We start from the raw sequence: 23,128 nt of genomic DNA, 5'->3' as shown, positions 1-23,128 counted from the left end.
CGGGAGCGCAACGTGTCGGAGCAGGAGAGACGTAGATGGCGGGGAGGGAGCGAGAGGCCGCCGAAAGCGCATAGCGGCCCATAATTCGGTGCGCCGCCCCGCAATCAGGTTCGTGCTCGATGTTTCTAACCGCCTCGCTCGTCGCAGCCGGGAGAGAGAGACGGTAGTGCACGTTTTTACGTTTGCTCGCGAACTACGTTGCCTAAGTACGGTCCCGGTTATCGGAACGCTGGTGCTCGCACGATCGCGCGCGGCCTCTTTTATTCGTATCTCGATCTCCTCGGCTGCCTCGCGCGTCCCGTTGTTGTTTATCTTCGGCAGCTGGCCGACAGACACCCCGGTCCGCGCGTCGCCACGTAAAAGTTTCGTATACGCGCGGCCCGCGTAGGAACCGGAAGGACAGCGGTGTCGACGTTACGGAAGGCACAAGAGTGTGAGGGAACAGCCTGAAACGGAAGCGGAGAAAATAAAAAGAAGGGAACGCCGCGGTGCCTCTTGACCGGCAGACTCGCGACAGGAGCGCGCGTCTGCCTAGTCGGTTAACCAGCCGACCATTCAGTCAGTCGGTCGATCGTTCGGTCAGTGCCGGGTTATACGCCACGGACCGCCGCACGTTTTCTGTTTACTCGCCCCGAGTATTGTAATTCGACTCGCGGTCCCGATAATCGTACCCGATCCAGTAAGTGAAGAGATTACTACGCCGGGCGTCAGATCTGGTGCTGCTACACGATTTGTGATCCACCTACGAGGCGAAATAGTCGCTCGTTCCTCGTGCAGGCCCGAGGGAAATGTGCTGCCACGGACACGGCCCCAGTGATTGATGAATTCGTGATACTTGCGTTGAATTCTTTAGTATCTCTTTTTTTTTTTTTGTTGGTGATGATTGTGCTGGTTCGCTAATGTATATCTCGTCGCCATCGATAAGAGGGACCTCTCATCCGCTGTCGTACGTCGATCGTTAGAGCATCGTCGTTCTACCTCCCCGCTTGGTCCACGTCGTCACGTAAATATGAAATAAAACATGCATGCATGCCCGAAACCCGCGTCCCTCACACACGTGTGCGCACGTGCACGAACGGGAGAGCGCGTAGTCGCCGCCGTTACACGGCTCTGATTACCAACGAGTTATTACCGCGATACTAATTAAGTTTAATCGCAAGGCCGCCGTTCATTAAAGTTAATTGCACGATCGACCACGGCCCACGTCGTTAACTACGTCGTCGCCGTTCGCTTCGTGGCCGTGCTTTTATAGAAAATACGTGGGCTTGATCGAGAGGACGCGCGCGGTTAACCGTGATTCCTACGCGTTCGATTTTTCACCTGGCGTCGCCTTTCCGTTTCTGGTGGCTGAAAATTTCTCGATCGAACGAATCGCGCGGAAATTCTTCGTCGGTTCACCGAATACTGCCCACCGTTCGTCTGGTTCCCGTAATTGCACACAGCCGTACGCCGGGTATTCGCAATTCGCGAGTCAATGGCGCGTTATTCGATTAGCAAAAAGACATCTACCCAAGACCAGAGACGAGCAAAATTTTAGTCAAATAATAACATCAACGATAATGTATTCCTGACGTTGAACAGTTAAATTCTATTTCCTCGTTTTGAAATATTTCATTCAGTAATTGAAATGCGTATTTTTACTTTTCGGGTAACGAAGGTACAGTGGTTTATCTTTTATTCATGCTTTGAAATGTTTATCTCGATAAGGATTTTGCCCATCTTTCTGCCTAGGAAGAATAAGTGTCTTTCGTAGTTATATAAACATAGGTTTATGTGTTTATTAAACGTTTCCACCTAAGAGGACGGAGAGGACTTAAATGTAACTGGTTGAAACATTTACGGAACAAATTAAACTATACTTGTATAGCTGTGAATTGTTTAGGCACATTTTCCATATTAACGAGCATTATTTATTACAAATATTACTATTACTGAATGAAAAATTTTGGAATACATCTGCGTACCTAGTATGTTTTTTAATTTGTATATTTACAAATTAAACTCGATCGATTGATTAGATTTCGTAACTATAATTTAGCAAGTCGTTAACGATATCGCGATCGTCCGTAGTCAAAGAGTTAATGGGTATAAGAAACCTAAAAGTTAGAAAAGATTGTAAAAAAGCATGAAAGAATGCTTCTCGTCTCGAAGAATATGATGAGAAAAGTAATTGAAATGTACAATTGACATGCAAACGATAATTTCTTGTAATTTACTTTAATGTTACGATAAACTGCTAATAGAAATTGACAGCAAACCATAGCAATAGGTTTGAAATTATATGGCTATGTTTACAAATATCAATTTAGTAGATACTTAGATGATACTGACATTAACGTTTGCAAAGTAGAATTACTCGGTTTTATGCTTACAAGGCTTAAAAGTTGTAAAATGAGACTGAATTTAAAAATGTTTTCCATTTCCATTTCGTCTTGGAATCCATGTTAATATAGCGCGTCACTGTTTATGGTAGCTTTAGGCTAGTGCTCTTTGCATCCTGATCGCTCTGTTGCTTCGCAGATACATACGTTTCGCCATACCATAATATTATAGCGACGAGATTCGATGTTTCGTGATGATCTTCGCGGCCGATCGCGATTGTAACGCTCGAACGATTCGACTGTTAATTTGTTCGTCGCCTCGAATTACTAGTTTCCATGCTCGTCGTGTCATTACACATAGTAATGTCCCTGTACGTCTGTGACTAATCTTGTTATTGATTAAATTAGTATTGGATACGAACTATTCGTTCAATTTAGATTCTATTGATCTTTACTCGAGTATTTAATTCAGAGGCGCGTCGGGAAAGTATGAAAAATTTAGTTGGTTTCGCGTTTTAAATTTTGATTTATCGACGGGGTCACGTTTTGGCGATAAATATACAAGTGAGAGTAATAGTATGGAAATAATGTAGTTCCTTAATATTTACGTAAGTGTGCCTAATCTCACTTAACAAGAATGTGTCGCCAAAAGTATAAGTATGTAACTCGAAACGTTGATGTTAAGGTCCCAATTTACAGTTATCTAGAGTACTTTACTATGTTGTTATAAATTGCAAAGGAGATAAAAGTCATAATGTAGAAAATTCTAAAAGTAAATTGAAATTGTTGCAAAAAGTTATTAGAAGGTTGATGCGCGACAGTGCATAACGTGTAATTTTTCAACGGTGTTAATAATGGAGTGTCCATTGAATCTGTGATTGAGAATATTTTCCAAGAGGTAAGATGGTTGAAAGGTATTTAGTGGTACTGTATGTGAAACATTCAAACAATACGAGTATTATACAAGAAATATACGGCAAGAAAAAAAATTTTTATTTCATTTTTTATGCACTTGTATCTTTGATATGTATCGTACGCTGAATTGCTATGAAAATCACAATCCTTGACGGGCGTTGCCAGAACTTGTGATAGGATCACCTAAAACGAAAAAAATGAAAAAATTCTATCACTTTGGACAGATGATTTCCGCCTTATGCGCAACCATGTATTTTCAAATGCTCAATTTCATTTTATGGACATTTATTTTTTCACATTGAAAGCGAATAAGGCGATAGTCAATCTACGTATACAAAATGAAAGAATTTTTGCGACGGATGAAAACTTGATTTTTATGCCCTTCATTTTTAAGAGTAATTTATGAGTTTTAGATTAAAGTATCTGTGCAAAATTTTATCAAAATTCACATTTAGTAATTTGGAGTTCTCTTGTCAGTTACGCGTTTATCCATACAGGAAGCTTTTGTGGATAATGTAATCAGTATTGCGTATGTTTTGCAGCTGATAATTTCATTCTATAATTTTATACTTTTCATAACGGCCTGAAATTTATATTTTGGCACAAATGTGTTTTAAATATTTTCCTAGACGTACAGTGAACGTAAAATAGTATTGTTACATGTATTTTTAGAAGGAAACTGTACAGTTCTGTTCATTATTTTCGTATTATAAATACTTTTTACATATTTCTAGAACTATTTAGAACAAATTCGATACTTGACAAATTCAAGTATTTTGAAAAAATTAATAGATACAAGAAAGGATTAGAACTTAATTATTTGCGTGTTTAGTAACACGTATATATTATTTTTATCGGTAAGCTAAATATAAAACATAAGATATAAAAAATATTTCTTTATTATCTTCGCCAGAATCGACATCGTTAATTAATTCCTTCGGAGCTATAGATGTATGTATACGTGAATGGTTCTGGTTTAATAGATAGAGAACGTAATGATAAAACCTCGGGAAGCAATTTAATTTTTTGCATCCTCTTTCTTAAACTTGTGTTTGATGTAAACGAATCCGTCGTTTCCATATTAATGTTAATCATAGCTTTTATTGTTCCGAGCATTACGTTCATTTTATTTTTCTTCCTACTTTACTCAATCTTCATACTCTACTCAAGGTTATGTGCATTTCACTCGTACACATAATGACAAAACGAGTAGTTAAAACAATTTTCTATTACCTGGTGACACGTTGCAAAATCATTTACAGCGAAAGATACTTAATATCTGTGAAATTTCAAATAACGACTCGTGTCAGGACGCCGTGACCAACAGGCACCCTTGAACTATCGAATTTTTTTATTTTTCAAGTTATAATTTAAATATAACGTCTTCGATTGCAAAATTTAAATAGTTTATATCAGTTTGGGATAAAAATCTGTTAATATCGTAGTTAAAAGAGCGTGTTTTGGTTACGAAACGTCGCTCTCCACTGTGAGTGGAAGAGGTATAGGCGAGCCCGTTTCGATTCGACGTCGAGTCCTAGCTCCCTTCGATTTTATGGTAATGCTGGGTCGACTCTATGCACATGTCACTCCGAATCGTAGACGGAATTTGTTAAAGTTCGTAGGCCGTTGCGACACACACGCACGTACATACGCGTACTGCGTGCGACGCGTGTGATCAATAAATCGGGCTGTGCAGCTCGCACACGGTCGCACGATTCTCTGTACGCACGTGGGCTTCAACACTATAGCAGGACGGCCTAAAACCGTAAGATCATTCCCCCGATGTGTATGAGCTGTGCAACATTGCATAGCAGGACGCGGGTCCCGCAGGTCGGAACCGTTTCACGGTGCATATAATTTCTACCGACAAAATCGACTTCAACTGACGCACGAATCCTACGTGTGATATTCTCCGCGTAAAAGTTTCGACGATCGGGGGGGCACGTTCAAAACGAAAATTTCAATTGTTATCGCGTCAATTTTTTTTGTCTCTTCGCGTCCTTGACATTTGAAATTGTAGCGCGGAAAAACATTAATATTCGCGATTTACCGGCGCGGTTTCGAAGATTTAAAGAATTTTACGCGAAAAATAAATGATCAAGTTCTCGTATGTATCTTTCGATCGTTTTTTGTGAATTTTTTTTATCTAGATTAAAATTGTAATTTTTTTGTAATTTAATAGAGCGATCAAGTCGCGTGACCGTCTTCAGATATATTTGTTTGCTTCTTGACTTCTTCGAAAAGTACGAAAGACGAATAGCTTTTATTTCTGACCGTGAAGATTTTATGTGGGTTACATAAGTATTTTTACTTTTTTTAAATTTCATATGATATAACTTATCTCACGTTACGTAACCAAATCTACCACGTGTTCTGTTACGGGCGCATTAACGCATTATTATGTTAAATCTATCTATTCACTTCGTATTCTCCTCTATGTTTAAAAATGAGAATTATTAATTACTCGAATTAAGTTTACGTGCACCGTCTATTGCATTATTTAAGGTTATATGGAGTTATTGACAAAAAAAATTCCGATTATTGATACTTCAGATCCTTTTTCTTTTAAATTTAGTCCTCTATCTAATAGAGGAAACAATTTTGCGACGGAAAGAAGAATTATTTTTAAATTTATAACGTATTCCATAAATAGAACATTGGCATAAAGAAATATTCATGAGTCCTCGAGTTACGCAGATTCGTAGATACGCGGTTATGCTCTCACTTATGTCCTTGCACATATTTTGTATGTATGTATTCGTATATTAACTGTTAATTAAATCTGTTTATCTCGAGTTAATTTTTACAACGAAGAAAGAAAGATCGGTCGAAACGTTTCAGCGAGTCTTCGAAAGGTTCGAAGTTAAGAATGATTTTTTTAATTTACCGTGCAAGTGGAGAATTTACCGTACATTGTAATAGGCAGATTTTTAGTTTCCCGAATTTTTAACGTGACATAACAATGTACGACCGTTACATTGTATTAAGTAAATGGTCGAAGAAAGCAAAACAAACTACGAATAATCTCAGAATATTGGAGTGTCGATCGAAACCCCGGAAGTCTTAGGGTTAAGGACGATTAGAAACGGCATTGTTCGGGTTATGGAGAATTTTTTGTGGAGATAACTAGTTGCTAGCTCGCTCACTTTCTCCTTGGCCTATCATCCTACAGGCTTCCCGTCGTGTTTTTGATAAACTCGATACGAAGCTTCCTGGACGCGGAGACCGTGCGATGTCGGATACGTAATGAATGTATTACGCGCGTACATTATCTTGCATAATAATAAGCGTGCACGCGCATCGGAAGGTCAAACAAGTTAACTTTTGCATTAAAACGGCGATACCCGTTTTGAAAATGTTCCATAGGTCGATGGCACGTAAATGTCGAGGAGTTTCATAGGAACGGAGTTCAGAGCCAAAGAACTTCGCCATTTTGTCGAACGATCGAGGAGGTGGTCTGGTCTAAAGAGGGCAAATTTAAATTAGCGTGTTTACTATTTGGTAGCACAGTGATTCAAAGAACACACCTTTCTTGACCCCTACATTGACAAATTAAAATAACTAGAAATACAGTTTATGTTGCGACAAATGTTGATGTGAAACTTTCTACTGCAACAGTTTCTGCCTCGAAGGGTCAACCATAAGCTTTTATTCGTTCAATGTGAAATATAATTTCGTATCTAGATAAAAACTTTTCCCTTCTCGTCGAAATCTAGTAAATGGAGTAAAATTCGGAACATGCATATTTTTTAAATATTATGTACATTTGTAAAAAAAAGGGGGATCGTGGAACAAAATATGGGTTCTTTCCAAATTGTAGACGAAACTACCCCCGTCTGAGCGCGCGTCATGAGAATCCCTCGAGCCCGTGTCTTTCCACATGGCGGCCTATGGTTATTTGATCGATACGAGCCCTCTGCTCTTCGCTTCTCACCCTGAGCATCGCGACCCTTTTATTAATGACCGACTCGCACGCATCTCGATAAGCTGATAGTCATGAGGCAGTCGGGGATAGTCGGTAGGGAGGCATTTACGCACGCACGAAGGTCGTATCTTTTCGGGCGATTTATTAACGACAGCCGACCCGGTGTCCCTTTTGATTCGCGTGATTCGATCGACCGGATTTCATGGCCAGCCATATCAACCGAACCAAGTAAAATGATTCCAAGCGAGAACGTCGCGGTAATAACTCAAGAAAACGAAGTTTCGAAAATGTTCGAAATTTTTACTTAAACCTATAGCCTTCCTCGGGCATATCTAGATTCGTCACATTGTATTCTTGATATATTTTCCAAAGCATACAGTAGTGTAAATTATCGGTAGATAAAATAAAATTTACGAGTCAACGTTTCGTCCCACATTTTACGGTAAAGTCGTTCCAAGTATTTTTTTCAAACCCTTTTATTTTTCACGCAAACAAATTGTATCGAGTGTTCTTTTTTTTTTATCATTTCTCACGTGACACCAGCAAACATTATAGCATTTTATATTTTTTCCCCCCTCACTTCTTGGTTAAACTGTTCGCGTAAAAGTGGCATCACGACCTTTTAAGTTGGGCATACGAAACTTATCAACTTCGAGATAAAAAATATCGCATAATATTACTAACACTGGATGTCGTGTAATTGCTATTACCAAAATAGACTTTTTATCGCACAGAAAACAATTTCAGTACATTACAGACCAATGATTCAACATATGAAGTATGCAACATCTTGTTCGTTTAACCGATGACGCACCATGTGGGTCAGAACAGAATTGAGAAAATGTTGGCTATCGAAGATGGTAGATTTTAATAGAGAAATGTAACTGAATGTACAAATATCATTAGTGGAACGATTTGTGAAGTATGTACTGTAATAAAATGTACATTATGCGTATAATACATATCAGCGTTGGACAAAATGCAACCTGATTTGTGATTACCGTGTAATCGAACCAGTGATTAATGATTATGATTACTGGGTAATCAATAATCATGATTAATAAAAAATAACCGAAAGAAAATGTAATCTTTAAAATAACTGAGCAGTGTAACTGGATCGCGTTTAATAAACATACACTATTTACAGCGTAATATTTACCCTGTAAATAGTGTATGTTTATTAAACGCGGGAATGATCGAACGAATTAATTATAAAATGGAAACTAATGAATTATGAAACGGACGCAGAAGTATAATTTACATTTAGTATAATTCTCATTTCGAACACTTCATCGGGCAAAAATAAACCCGATATTATTAATATAAATATTAATATACTATAGAATATATACATTATTAATATTTATTTATATCATTTATCTTTTTATTTGGTTTATTTCAATAGACAAGTATACGAATAAAAATTTATTTCACGTTTACAAATAGAAAGTTAATAATTATAAAAATTGAAAATGTAGATTTCATGTAGGTAAAAGTATAAGAATAAGTATTAACCATTTTTATCTTTAATTTGCAAGTGAGAAAGTTAATAGAAGAAATACTTACATCTAGCTTGTTGTTGCTCTTATCTAATCTTAAAGGAGAAATGTGACGAAATCATTTATTTCTAGATTTGTATATAAATATATTTATACGGAACGGAATAAATGCTCGTTCGTTGTTTTCAAACATACGCTTATCACTCTCGATTATCGATCCACTAATTCACGCGCTTCGTAATCCTATCGTTATCGAACCGATGGAACAAAAGAGTCACGCACCGAATGGAATGACGCGACCCGCGAATTAACGCCGCGGATCGTAATTGGAAATCTCGAGAATCTCGAAGAAATCGTCTCGCAGCTACGATAACACGTAAATACATTTGATCCACCGTGATCCATCTGTCGCAGATTTTTATCGTTCCCACGATCCATGACAGATATTAATTGTCTGGCTTTTTCATCCATTCGAAACAGAACAACAATGACCGTAAAAATTCTTTTCTCTTCTTTTTACTAAGGAACCACCCCTTTGCGTTACGCCAGTCCCGCGACGATTCCAACAATACTAACGAATGAGTACTTTAATTTAGGAATAGCGATACCGACAGAATTTTTCATTTTATTAAATCATCAATTTCGATACTTTATCTTTTTCTAAAAATATTAAGACAATTAATCACAAAAAATTATTGAATTTAGTTGCTTTAAACGTCGACCAAAACAAAAGACATCAAAAATTATTGCCAGAGGAGGAACGTACATTTTTTAAAAAATTTGCTTGAGGTTTGCGTCAATGGCCCGAATAACGAGAAAATACTATACGTGTACGTGTGTTAGTCACGCGAATTAACCTCAAGTAATAATGAAGCGATACGTCGGATAATAAAAAAGTATTATCAGCATGTTCCTTGAATCATTATCCGCAAAATGTATACTTCAAGGAAGTAGGGTAACTTCGAGGACTTCCGGAAGAGCATAATTTGATATGCGCGCTGCAAAGTATGTAGAATCAAAAGCCGAGTTTCCAACATCAAACATTCGTTTTAACATTGTATATTTGATTGTATTTAGCTTTTTCTCAAATATAATTGAAAGTAAAGAAATATACATTTAATTGATAGTAGATCTTATAAAATAAATATTAGGTTAAGGAAAAAGAAATCCATTATTTTCATGTTCAAATATGTACCGTTTTGTTTTATAATTTCTTGCCATTCGATTTCGTTCCGTTTGGCCAAGACTTCGCAGATGGAAATTCGATCCATCATGTTTTTTTGCATCAATTCGTGTGGCACCCAAACATCGAGCTTCTTTTTGAATCCAACTTTATGCAAATTGTTTAAAACTGTTTTGTGGTCGATCTTTAGCTCCTGGACGGTGCTACGACTGCTAATATGTCGGTCTACTTCGATCATTTCCATGATTTTATGGATATTTTCGACGACGGGCCTACCTGTGCGAGGTGCATCTTCAACATCGAAAATACCGGAACAGAATTTACGAAATCAAAAGTCGTCTGGCTTGCATTTTCGCCTTTATCAAAGCAAAAATCGTAAAATATACCGAATCGAAATCTCTTTGTTAACTTCCATCTTTTACATCCTATAACTCGCAACTGAATCGACCAATTAGAAAACTGTAAAAGAATTTTTTTTACTGCGGAATATCACTTTTGCAACGATCACGAGTCTCAATTTGTTTGGTCAATACTTTACGAGATATACATATACCACTGCAGCCATTTAAGTGAAAAATAATGGATTTCTTTTTCCCCGACCTAATATGTCAGGTTTTAATATTGAAATCACCTGTCTTTGTACCGACTTGGTAAATGCAGAATAAGAACGAACCAACATAATCATAAGTTTCGTTTCTATCAAAATTTTTAGTAATTTAGGGACCTTTGGTATCCCTAGTATTTAGTATTACTTTTAGTATTATATATACGGTGTATCACAATTATTAGCAAAGTCTTGATCGTCTATTAATACTCACAAATACAAACAAAAGTATAAGTAAACATAGTTCCGCGATGTAATTGTTTCCAAGGTTTTTAGCTTTTCAATTTCTTAGCTAAGTTCTTTGTACCATTACGTATAGCGTAGAATGACGACCGTATTTCAAGTGTATGTTCAAACTGGCGACCATTCATTTTGCTTCATGCTTCGGTAAAGCATCTCGAGGTCTCCTATAATGAGTAACTCACACTCGAACACATCAAATATCAGGCATTGTACGGTACGCCTAACGGTACAGAGAACGTAGCATAGAAAATGAAAATCTAAAAAACGTGAAAACAGTTTGCGATTCATGTTTACATCAATTTTTTATTATTTCCGTGAATTTCCATAAGCCAGTCAAAATGTTGCAATAAGCTGGCGGTCTATTAAATTAAAATTGTTTATTTATTGCCCAAAAATACCCATATTAAACTACAAATCTATACAATTTCATTATAAAAATTCGATTTATATAAAAGTTACGACCAATCGTGTGGGGAAAAGAGAAGGAAGTTTTATAATTTGCATCGAATATTAAATTTTTTAATTTCGAAAAGTTGTTTTTAAATTAAGAGAACAGAGTTGTTCCACTCGACAAATATTATACCCTTTAGTAACTTTATAGCGTAGTATAAAATCACATACGTCTTTAAAAAAATATTATGTAAGATACTCTATTTTTCATACCGTCTGTCGTGATCCATTTTGGCTCTACTTTCAGTTCCGATACCCCATGCAAACGAATAGAAATAGACGAATATTACAAAACAAGGTGGATTCAGAAAATTGTATCCATGTCTTAATTTGCATTTTCCAAACCGGACAAGCAGGTGTCCAGTGACTTATAAGGGTATTGTAGTCTAGACACGAAAAAAGCTGTGGCATTTTTGGAATGTTATAACATAAAAACTAGTTAAGATATCAGTTCGAAACTTTACGCTATCGACTATGCATATTTTCTCAAGTTGCATATACTTTTTTTTTACGCGAGTGTACAGCGTAATAATTTATTCAGAAATAAAATACGTACAACTCTGAACTTCGCTAATCGAGTTTCTATGAAGGAGAAACCGTGTTTCGGCGCGGGGGCGTGCAACTCGAGGATCACGCTGCGCTGCGTCGATCTACGCTTAATGCGCGCCTAGCGTACCCGTTATACCGTGTGATTACAGGGACAAAGAAAACCTAAATGTTTAGGAATTGCACGTACGCCGAGACAAAAACAGCGTAAATTATCCGAATTATGGAAGCGTCACGTTTGCTAATGATTTATGCGCGGCAATGGGTAGGTAATTGGCAGCGCGCACGCAGAGCGCAACGCCAGGGACCTGTCCGCCGATTAATTAATAAATTGACGAGCACGAGATTGCGGACCCGAAATACTGTACATACATTCGTCACTGAGAGACGGTCAATTGTCAGCTACGCGCAAACATCGTCAAGTTATACGTGTATAATGAATCAACGAGTTACTTGAATTCGTAGACACGCGATCCCAGCATACGTCCTTGTACATATTGTATGCGTATTCGCTAAACAAAGCTCTTCTTTTCGTGAAACGGAACACCGGCCATACACTTGAGATTAATAATTTCACTTTGGAAGATCAAATGAATTTCAGTAACTGCTAAACCTTTACTTTTGTATATATGTTTAATGTATGGATAAAAAAAATATTAAATTCAATCAAGTGTTCTTAAATGTACGATCGCCATTGTGCGCAACGCTTCTTGGCATCGATGGTAGTGTAGCTTAAGAAAAGGTTTTATTTGTAAAAGGCAAAAGAATCATATATACCGAAAATAATAATAGACATTACAATTTTTGCCTGCTTATATTCTTCTTCTGTCACAAAAAAATGTTAATATCGAGTATCGTGGAAATCCCAAATCGGTGGTCCCCAATCATTATACAGAGATTTAAAAATCTAATAATGTATTTAAACATGTGACCATCGTTGATACAGTAGAAACGAAAGGGTTGAAGCTTCTATTAATTGATTCTACTTATACTGCGAGTTGTGACTTGCACGCACGTGCGACGTGGCTCGATGGGATGCGTGAGCATGTATTTCACAGTTTGCAATCGACGTGTTAATCACCGCGAGTCGAGAACTTGCCGGCACAGAATGGGAATCGACGCGGAGAAATATCTAGCTCCGAGAACAGGAAGCGTATCCCGACCCGATATATCCGCTCGATCGAGCAACGTACCTTTCGATATAGAAAAAGGGAAAACAACAACGCGCGGTCGAACGGAGGCCAATAAACAAAGAGCCGTAACCGCGGCGATGATCGAACGACGCAGTAAAAACGTAATTACCGGAAAATGGAAACCGATAATAGGTCGGGGTATAAAATTTTACAATTCACGGAACGATGCTAGAACGATGCGCCCCGAACTCTGCGTGCCCCGGGTTTGCAGCGTCCCGGTGAAAATCGGTTTTTCGTTTGCTTTGTTCCGGGACCGTTAACAATTGCAATCTTTATCGTAGTTTAAAACGAGCATCGGGACATTTTGTTTCCGATTTATTTAAACACCATTATGTATCTTTATGTGTAAAATATTGATACAAAACAAAAAACAATTCCGCTCATTCTTTGCGGAGTTGAACTCGTGGTCCTCACGCGTATGAACACTAATAAAAAGTTATTAGCATTACATGGTAATAATTCTGAACAGAAGTGAATTTAAGAAATGACGAATCTTCGATTGTAAATATCTCACTATAAAAAAATTATCGAGTAGTGGCTCACATAATCATATACCTTTAGCAACAGGGGAGCAAAATTCATCATTCTGCAAAGTTTGAATGAAATCGGTGACCCCAAGTTTAATTTACGAATCACGTTTGGGTGTTCGTTAAGAATCGTTACTGTAAATCGTTTCGAGCCTCGTTTTCGCCCCGTAGTGGAATTGTTTTAGAGCGTTCGAGCGGCGAACCGCAACGAGATAAGAGAAATTAAGGGTTCCTGGGCCCGTGGTTACGTACCTGCGTGGAAATCATGCACGCGTACAACCACCCAGAGGGTTTCTAGCCCGCTTACGTGCATACCTGGTGAAAGAGAGGCCAGCGGGGCCTCCAGGGAACGTAGCAGCTGGCCCGATAATTGCGCCGGCGATATTATTAATGGTCCCAAGATTTGCTTCGGCCGAGACCCAGGTAGACGAGCGCATACACCGACGGATGGTGCTGTACTTGTACGCCGCGCGTCCGCCTTAATCCTCGACCACGTGAAAAAAGTGCAGGATGTAACGGGCCGGCACAATGATACTACGGGGATTGAAAGGAAACGCGCCGACCGAGCGTGCGTCGAAAATGCAATCTCTCTGCCCGGCATAAATCCTCCCTGGTTTTCCGGATCGACGGTCCACGTCTTTCAGATTTGCTCGAATTTTATTTCCAACTTTCTCGAAATCAAGTTTTTGCTCTTTCTAATCCATCTATTAACCGGTATATATTTTTAAGGTAATACGCTTTTCAATTTTTAACTTTGTTATTTAAAATGACGCGACCAGTCTTTTGCAACAGAAATATTCGATTATTAACGTACCATAGTTTAAGGGACATCCAGCAAAGAATTTGGATGTACCTTCTAAGGAAACACAACGATATTATCGTTTCAAAGTGATTGTCCAAGTGTACGGTCGCGTTATTTTTTTAATCGACGATAAACTCGTATTAACCGAATAAGTCGTATTAATTTCTCAATTTTACGATTCTCAAGCTTTTCTCAGAGATTTTTTCGCGTCTACTAAATCGTACGTTCACGAAACGACGCGTGCGAATTTTTAGATTTCAGGGATTTAGATGGAGGAAGGAAGACGAACTTCTCGGTCGGTTTTCTAAGAAGGGTCGGACGCGAGGGGCTGTGTGCGCGAGGGTGTTTATTTTCGGGTACGGACGGAATGGCTGCCCGGGTGCTGCACACTTTCATTGCAGCCACGTGAAAAACTTTACGTTCTCGGGTCCTCTCTGTAACTCGAGCATGAGCTCTTCTCGTTGTATCTACAGGGTGAACCATACAATTCGCCCACCCCTATTGTTTTTCTCGTTAATGAACCGATCTAAATTTCGTATTTCACCGGATGATACGGTTATATAGCCCCTTTGTAAAGATAACGTTAGAATTTTTATGGGGCTCTGTAAGCCCTCGAGATCACATTTAATTTCGTTGTCCACAAGAAAAATAATACATTTGAGATACGCTTGTTCAACTTTAATAGTTTATATAATGCAGATATTTAAGATACATTCGTCGCGTATGTTGTTTCGCGATTCGAGGAATTTGTTCGATCGAAAACCATAGATTTTATTTTCGATACTGAATGTTTTCCTTGTTGCGTGGTTTGGTAATTCGACATTCACCCTGTACATTTTCTCGCTTTCGGAACGGTCTTGAACGCGTACGGGAAGCCTCGATGAAAAGACCGTAATAGGAGCCGCGTTATGGGATTTTCCCGCGTGGAACACGTGCGTTCGCGAACCGCGTTTACGACGGCACACCCGTCACGTGAAAATCCGTTTTCACTCTCGCGGCGTTCTCGGCAACAACTTTCACCGATAAATTCCAGCGACGGAAACGGAACGTCACCTCGGGAACACGAAATCAAGGACCTTCGTTGGCGGTTCATTCATCGCGCGTCCCGTCGCTTCGTCCACCGATATTCCTCTTTAATATTTAAGATCTGACGTCAGATCGTTCACGAAGAAAATTGTAAGGCTCCTCCGTTCGCATTTTTTTTTCCCCTCCCTCCAGTCGCGAATACATTTCAATATTTAGGGACACGATGTCTTCTGACTGCAAAGTCTCGAGAGTGGAGGGCGCTTTGAATATTCTCGCGGGGAAATTCTACCCGACTTCATGCCCGCGGAATCAATTTCGTATCACGCGTATTCTTTTTTTCATACGCAATGATAATACTCTGGGTATCAAGCTGGACCAGTGTCTCTCAACGTTCGCCTTCCTGCGGACCTTCTCCCGACAAAGAGACATTCTCTCGAAACCCTTCTAAGCACGCTGTCAGACCAAACCCCTCGAATTTTCCACGAGAACGAGACTTTGCTCTTAGACGATTGGAAACTGTGGGTAGAATGGGGCGAAATTTTACTTTGGGATTTAAAACATATACACACGATATAATATATTCAAACAATAATACGCGAAATAATGTAGTACCTCGCGGTGACTCACTTTTCTCACTTACAATTAGTTCTTTCTCTTCACACAAAATACATACCCTACCATCTAGAAACGAAATTTCTGGATTTGAAAAATAGTAATTTGTTGAAAATATAAGAAAAAACAAAGTTTGTACCTTACTATCTAAATTTTAAAAAGTTAATTTCCGAAATAAAATTTGTCCACCTTAAAATTCTTTGTCATTCGCCTTCCGAGAAAAACTGATCGTCGTCCCTTCGGTGACCTTCGGCATAAATCATTTCGCAGTTTGCTTTCTCTTGTTCTCTAGGCGGTACTTTCTTAGGTCGTCCTTGAACATCGCATTGAACAATGAACTTGTCGAGCGAGGAAACGGCTGTCGGCGATCGGGAGACGGGGATATCGAAAATGTCGTCGACGTCTCCTGTGGAATCGCCTCCACGACAATCACACACGGTAGCGAGTAGGTCGTTGGGTGGAAGGTGGAGGAGGAAGCGCGTAGTATCCTTCGGAAGAGCGGAGCCTGGGGACTCGACTGCCACACCTCGAATTCGCGGCATTCCTGCAACGTATCCGATCTCTCGGCTCGTCTTGGTCCGTTCCCGCGACTATCGACATCTCGTTTCGCGCCGCGTGTACGCGCGTATCGATATATCGATACGGACGGCAGGCACGCGCGCGCATTTCCGGTAAGCGAGCGTAAAAAGCGCGATGCGGTTTATCTCCGGGCGGTCGTTAGCTCGTCGCGATCAGAGTTATCGATTCGAAGCTTCGATCGTCCGTATCGGACGTCCAAAACAAGTTTTTCTCAACATTTTTTCGAAAATAAATCATAACATAAAATTTCTTTCGGTATTTATTTCTCTAACATTGCTAAAATTCGCGAAAATCTGTTCAGAAGTTATGACGTTTTAAAGATTCGCATGAAAGTTCGGGCAGACATTTTTGGCCAGAAATTGTATTTTCGGTAAGGAATTTTTTTCTCGAAAATGGTTAGGATTTCGAGGGTATGTATATTGACCAAAAATGCTTGTAATTGATCCCTGCAATCAAAAATAATTTTTTTAGAACGATTTAAAATTTTTTAATTTTGTTGAAAAATTTCACACCTTCTCGAATTTTTTTCTCGAAACTGAGTAGGATTTCGGGGTTATGTCTGTTGACCGAAAATGCTTGCAATTGACCCCTGCAACTAAAAATAATTTTTCCAGAACGATTTGAAACTTTTGAATTTAATTGTTAATAACTTTTAACGAAGCCTCCATCAACAAATTGGTATTCTTAATTTTCGTCTTATTTTGGCCTCTAAAATCTCCCATTAAAATTTTTTCCAGAGGTGGCCGAACATCCTGTATGGACGCGCCTGTACGCTTTTTCTTGTTGTTTTGAAAAGAAGAAAAAACTGCTGCTTCAATAATCACGAACGATTACGTTTTACGAGGAGATTACTCGTCGAGTCAGTCGCTATCGTATCAATGACGACCGCGCGTTTAATTGCGTTTTAGGTGGAACGTAGTTTACGCGAAGCCGGACGCAATATTAACTCTTAATAAAAACAATTTTTTTTTTTCCAACGGGAAAAGGATTTCCTGGGAATTATGAGGCCGATGATTACGCGGTTGCTCGCACCGCGTCGCGAACCGAGAGTTGCTCAACCGACGAAATTAGCCAGTCGCTTCACCTTGAAAATCGTAGCAAGTACGATAAATTAAGGCGGGGAGGCGTTTGGACGGACCAAAAGAAGGGAAAGAAAACGAATTTTGATCGTCGAAGGTAAACGTATTCCCATCGACGAGACGAGGAGCGCTTTTCTCACACGCGCTGACGATCGATCACGATTTTGATTATCGTTTATCTGAGAGATTCGTTAATCCTTCGATAAGCGCGCACAAAGGTGGACAAGTGGGGGAAAGGCAATTATCTTCGCCGTTTATTAACGACGTATCGTCGTTTTATCCGGTCTTGGCTTTAGTTTTAGCTTATTTCATCTAAGTGTTCCTGGATTAACGCTCTCGGTACTCAGCGCGATTGTTATTAACCACCAATGTTATTTGAATGTTTTGCAGTGTTTCTATTCCATTTTTAAAACATTCGTATATCAGAAGAATTTAAAACGGAGATAGCGTTGTTTCGACGAGAGGTTTCTTTTAAAACATCTTCAGTAATATCTATCTAAAATTTTGTATTCAGTTTGAAATTGTACAGAGTATATTGTATAATATATTCCTGACGAAACCCTAAAAATGAGATTGAAAAGTCAAAATAACATTGTACTTGCGTCGTTGAAAATTAAACAATTATAACGTAACGTATGAAGTATGCAATAGCTAACAAAGCAGACGACCATTGTTTAAATTATTCTATTAATTTAGAATGAAATTAGTAATTCTTGCACGCGATAGTGACGTTGAGCCGGAAATGTGTCGAGTTAACTACGGAAACAAAACACGCGACACGAAGTAGATAAATAGCTAAGTGACGAATATATTGTAAAATTAATAAAAAATATACAGTGTCGAGAAAATCGTGATTGTATTAGCCGAAGCAACGAATAGTCTAATATATAGGGGTTCGTTTTTGACAAAGATGGCCGAAGTTTTATTCGGATAATAGATAACGAATCATAACATCGTAATGTGATTTATGGACGATGTTTATATGATCGAACAGTCGTATAGATAAGGTTCGTTCGTTCAATGTGAAACGTACTTGTGTTCTGTTCTTTAAATTTTAATTTTCAACGAATTATTCGATCTCCGGAACTTGTATCTAGATCACTGGCGGGGTAAATGAAACAAAAATGAATAGCAAACCCCCGTGACACTCGAAACCGTGTTAAGCGTACAAGGAAAACTTCCAAGGATGCTTCATTGATCCAACAGACGCGTCGTTAGAAAGTTGCAAAACTTTTTAGTCGTAAATTACAAATACATTTTTATTCGAATAAAAATCTTACACGTGGCTTTCCCTCGTAAAATAATTGAAAACCATTAAATAGAATTAGTCATTGTCGTTATATACGAAATACTTGCATTGCAACCGAGTCGATATTTAATTTCTTTCTAAGTAACGTCGTTAAAAATAAAACACCGTGTGCAATGCATTGTTTGCACCCGAATTCGTATTTATCGTTATTCTCGGAATATTAGTAAAGCTCGTTCAGATAAAAACCATTATCTATCAAATAAGGTGTTATTCCCGCAAATATGTAATTCCTCGGTCGTAAACAATATTGTTAATTATTTCTATTCGTTATCAGTCCGGTTCGAACGATATTTCGTCCGCTTCTTTACTTTTGGTTCTCGTCTCGGCGCGATAAAGCCACGATCTGCAGGTAAACACGAAAAAAGAAAACAAATAATCGAAATTTTCGTCTTAATTGCATCGCGTTAACGTGTATCGCTCGTCTCGATGAAAAATCTTCGTAGGTGCTCTCGACGCGATGCGTAATCGATCTTAATCCCAATCTCTGGTATCTGCTACCACTACTCTTGCTCTTCGCCTCCTCTGCCCCTACCGCAACGAATCCCGACGTTTCGCGATAAAAACGCAATATTCTGCAGTCGACGGCAAGATAACGCGTTCCATATTGCAGAGAGCCGACGAGATAACAACACTCGCGTTATTTACGTACGCGCACGGAGCATTGTGCTGCATCACCGGCTTTTTCTGTTTTGCCCGGCTCTTCCGACTATTTGCGATTCTTTTTCTCTTTCTCTTTCTCTCTCCCCCTTCTCTCTCTCTCTGCGCATACCTTTACAGTCGATTCCACCATGAATCTAGCGTGATTTATGCTCGCGATTAAATTCGAGTCGAACCTGTTTTATTTTAAACACGAACTGCCAACGCGATATCCTGTTTCGTTGTCCTTCTGGAAACTGTGACCCTCTCGTAACCGAGGAAATTTTATTTGCAAATAACGAATAGAAATTTTGGGTTGATATATTTGGGTCACGGATGACCCTTTGCTTCTTTGACTTCTACGTCACCTATACATGGGCGATAAAACTAGAAGAATTCATTCTCAAATTTAAATATTAAAGGAAATAAGTTTGGATAGAATTTTTAAATTTTAGCTGGGTTAGAAAAATAAGTATCGAAACAAATTTTAGGTTGTATAGAATAAAATGTTAATTTTGCAAAATATCGTACGGTTTTGGTCTGGCCAGTTTACGAACGAATTTAAAATTTGTACTCGTCGTTCGTGAATAATATTCGCTCGAATGAATTTTGAAATTTGAAATTCGAAATATGACACTCGGCGTAATTAACGTTTCGGTTACTGAATGTTTTCTGATTAGACGAGATCGGCGTCTAACCGCACAGTTATCGAAGGGTCATCAACCTGACTTATAGAATGATCGAGGTAATACTTGTAAACACGACTCGATACACGCGCGCACGCGATTTGTTCGTGCTTTGTGTACAGATACGAATTTATCGATAGATAAGTCTGATCGTCTTGTTCGATTCCTCCTTTATTGCTACAATTTTTCGAAATGTGCTCAATTATTCGAACACTCTTAAAACGATTAGCTACAAGTTTTTAAAATCACACAAAACACCATTGTTCAGTGTTTAACAAACAAATGATTGTACTGCTCTTCCAAATACATAGGTCAGTCTAAAAAACAAAATAAGCGATTCAGTGTAGCAGGTAGCCCATCTGTTGCAAATTACCTCATACGTTTCGACGCGTCGTTTAAATTTGCATGAGAATACTGTATTTATAGATTGACGAAGTTTACAAGAACCGAACTGAAACACAAGAATGGAACAGAAAGGAAAGTATTGCAATTTTCATTTTCGAAAAGATGTAAAGATAATAGTACAACGTTTGATGGTAAAAATGCGATACAAAAAATCGCGTGTTATGTCGTGAAAATGAAACGCTTGTTGAAGTAGCTAATTCCATACGAGCGACACGCTCGCATTTCATCCTTTAAGCTACGTTCTCACGCACTGATTGTTAAGCAAATTCTGTAAAAAATTCCACCGAGTTTCTTCGGTATTTACTTTAATTTTGTCCGTAAAACAATGTTTTGGATCAAAATTTCGATCGAAATATACAATTAGACATATTTCTCTCTATGTGTTTGTTTATCATGTATTTTGAAATTCCACGATTAGCAATTTTCTGAAGTGACATTATTCAATTTACGTTGCAGTGTCCAAGATTGATAACACGTTGCAGTCGTTCAACGACGATCGTGACTTTGTAACTAATTGCACTAGATTATTCATAAAGCGGGTCAGGTCGATTCGTTCAAGGCCTAACATTGGCATTTGAGACTGTGACCGCAGATAAGGTTTTCTTTTTTTTTTTTTCTTTTTATGCAGACACGTTGTAGTACATGTTTAATTTGAATCAGCTAATATAACGACAGACGAACGAACCGCCGTTACTTTGTCAATTTTTCAAATTTCAAGGTCCACGTAGACTTTAAATTATTCTCAAAAATTTGAGTTTTGTAAACATTTTATAAAATCACTTCTTGGGTAAAATTTCATTCGAATAATAAATTTTTATATTTATTTAACACCAGATTTACGGTACCCTTAAAGTTCCAGAAAACGTAAACATTTGTTAGCAAATTACGTTGACTTTGATCGATGCAACGATACGAGCCTATATTCTAATTAAAAGCGATTTTAGTCTCAACGTGTCGGCTTTCGATAAAAATATATGCAATTGACGTCTGTAGATCTAACGTTAACGATTATCGGGCCAACAGTTGTTTATCTCTCGTTCGTTGTTGGACATTTTTGTCTAGATAATAATTTTGCTGGTGTCTGTCCAAGGGAATTGGTCAGCTAAAAATTTACCGTGTCTCGCACACGAAAACGTGGCTTTACGCGTTGTGTGCATCGCCTTAGAATAATCAGCGTACGCGTTAAGTTTCACGCGTCGCAGTAAAGCAGGGCCACCGTTTCGCGCGTTGGGCGCAATTACGTCGCTAGAAGCACGGGCCATCGATGTAATAATTGAACGACGATCGCCCGGATGGCATAATAATCAGCCCACCGTCGTCGAATAACACTTTCACCCGTTGTGGACGCGTACCGAGGTTCATGGCGTCGGCGAACACGGTCGTGTAACCGCCGATGTAAACTCGTGTTCGTCGGAACTCGTAGGCATTTAGCGGCTTTCAGCGATGACACTTTCTTAAGACAACCGTTGTTGTACACTTTCTACGTGCACGATACACACGTTGTCGCCAAAGTACTTTCGCCCGTTAGGAAGCAACACGCGCGTTCGTCACTGCCATTCAGAGTGACTTCCGTCTGAGAATGCGACAAATTTATTGCAGAGTCTTTTACATTCTCAAAAGCTTCCTTTTACACGTAGAATTACAGTACAGTTCTCGATGCAGACTGCAGTTCACTCGATTAAACGTAATAATGTTTTTTCAATATTACCTCTGAACTCGATCTCGTATTAATATACACAGTTACTCATATTCGTATTCGTATAGTGCAATAGTGATTCACTATAAATGAAAATAAACTTGTTTTTTTTATGAATTTTTTATTTTTATCAAATGTTTTTATTACATGCTTTAACTGCTGTTTATGAAATAGTTTTTTTGTTGATATTAACGGGGCTAGTAATGATCAATTACAAAACCGATAGAGAGGAATAATATAAACAGGATAAATAATAACAAGTACGCGGTGTTCCCAACGCAGCTTCACTTTGGCGATCGGACGAGAATCGGTGTTTCCAAAATTACACAATTGTTTTCTTTTTAATTTATTCAATGGAAGTATCTGTATTCCATGTTTCTACGATAAGGGACCCCTCATTTAATGAAACTACGTGCATTTGTTTTGGGTAATTATTCATTCAGTATAAACATATTCACGTTTTATAGACGAAGATACGAATGTGTTTGCGACACTCGAATAAACGCATAGTAAATAAAAAAAATGATTTGTTAATACTTCGTACGACAACTGTTTTTATTTACTACTTGAAAAATACGATTTGGCATTGATTTATACAATGCGTAAAGATAAGATTGTTTTTTTCTACTCAGTTTCAATAGCATTTGTACGATCTTCCGGGCAAGAAAATTGTCGATTATTGCCTCCACGTTATGGGCAATTTTTTTTTTTTTAGCAGCGATTATATCTGCTTTCGATGATCTCTCTATTATCTTCAGGCAGCCATTTTTTATACGTCAAGTTCGTTCGCTTGTGTGCATCCTTCCTATTCGTTTAATACTATGTAATTAGCGAACAGAAGACTTTGGATAATCGAAATCTTTCTGTATTATTATACAAACGATATCTTGAT

General features: G+C 38.5%; 1 protein-coding gene across 8 annotated transcripts in view; it reads left to right on the top strand.

The window, feature by feature from the left end:
• LOC143348175 (protein abrupt) overlaps positions 1–23,128 on the top strand; it is a 108,324-nt gene continuing 85,196 nt past the window's right edge. For 5 of the 8 annotated variants that reach the window (XM_076778101.1, XM_076778107.1, XM_076778109.1 and 2 more), the window contains exon 1: positions 115–1,003. The gene's annotated coding sequence lies outside the window, so the exon portion shown is untranslated. The other 3 variants (XM_076778103.1, XM_076778102.1, XM_076778105.1) reach the window with 3 other exon arrangements.

The sequence above is a fragment of the Colletes latitarsis genome, chromosome 11, assembly GCF_051014445.1.
Source record: "Colletes latitarsis isolate SP2378_abdomen chromosome 11, iyColLati1, whole genome shotgun sequence".
Taxonomy (NCBI): Eukaryota; Metazoa; Arthropoda; class Insecta; order Hymenoptera; family Colletidae; genus Colletes; species Colletes latitarsis.
Note: the sequence above shows the minus strand (reverse complement) of the source record. Positions and strands in the feature narration are given on the sequence as shown.